Source organism: Austrofundulus limnaeus, unplaced genomic scaffold (genome assembly GCF_001266775.1).
Source record: "Austrofundulus limnaeus strain Quisiro unplaced genomic scaffold, Austrofundulus_limnaeus-1.0 Scaffold88, whole genome shotgun sequence".
NCBI lineage: Eukaryota > Metazoa > Chordata > Actinopteri > Cyprinodontiformes > Rivulidae > Austrofundulus > Austrofundulus limnaeus.
The window spans coordinates 105,875-107,258 of NW_013952490.1; positions in this window are offsets into that span (position 1 = coordinate 105,875).

A 1,384-nucleotide genomic window follows, 5' to 3' on the forward strand; every position below is an offset into this window, starting at 1 on the left:
CTTTAAGATGGTGATTATGTCCTTGGAGTCAACTACAAACAGTTTGTAATAGTCCCCTGAATGCCAGACCCATCTGAGGGCTGAATTTCTGTACAATCACAAGTTTTTTCTGTGAGAAGTATAAACACCTCTCTGTGTAAATATGAGAAAAACACACAATGATTTACCATACTCAGTAGCTTAAGTTTTCTAAAATACATTTATTTACAGAATAAAACAAACTACTTATGTACAAACTATTGTGAACAATAAAATTTTTTGAGTTAAAACCTCAACAAAAATCATGTGTGCGTCCATACTAATGTAAATATGACAACTCAAAAAGGAACTGTAAACTTCAGATTTAACATGTTGATAAACCAGATGCATCCGTACATAACTTCAATGACAAGGTTTTAAGTTTAAGAAAAGTGAGGAAAAAGGTGTTAGATCTAATATTTAGCTTAACAATTTGTGAAAAACCAGAACAGACACTTCGAGTCACTTTCCAATGCCTCAGCCCAACTCCGGTACGCTTTATCAAAACATTCAGCTTTACCTGTTGGTGTTTTGACCGTCAAGGTTAAGAGTGTGGGAAGACGTTACCCACGTTGGTGAGAAACTCCATCAGGGTTTCTCACTTTCAGTAGAGCTTCGAAGGTTTTGCTTCACAGTGCTCCCAGCAATCTGCCTCTGTTCATCAAAGGAGCCACGGTCCATTCAGATTCTTCTTTCAAAACAAAATACTTCTCATCAGAAGTTTTAAAATAATGGAGCTTCAAAGCTGTTTGTGGGTTTCATGACTGAAGGTGTCATGAACCTCTAGGCTAAAGATCTACTCGTTAGCAAAAGAGTCAGATCTGATGCCAAATGCTGAATTTTCCTGCAAAGGAAAAGCCCAGCTCAGAGAGACGAAGAATTAATGTCCTTCTCGTCTCTTCTTTTTCTCTTTCTTTGTGTCAAGGCTTTGTCAGGGTTAGTTAATAAAGGAGAAGAAAACTAGGGACAATGACCTTGACTTGTGTTAGTCAGGAGGAAGAGTGAAAATATTTAGTCTAGAGTAGCAGAATAGCATTTATGCACCTTCTCAGGAACAAGTTCAATTTTGACAGACTTACACTGAATGTATGAATGAAATGGACTAAATATATTACAGCGGGTAAAATAAGTATTGAACACGTCACCATTTTTCTCAGTAAATATATTACTAGAGGTGCTAATGACATGAAATTTTCACCAGATGTTGGTAACAAAATATGTATATAAGCATTTAAATAATGAGTGTTTCCATACTTTCCATAAATTCTTTTTTATTCTCATTCAAAATTAGTCTTGAAGCTGACAAAATAGAAAGAAAGAAAGAAAGAAAGAGAAAGAAAGAAAGAAAGAAAGAAAGAAAGAAAGA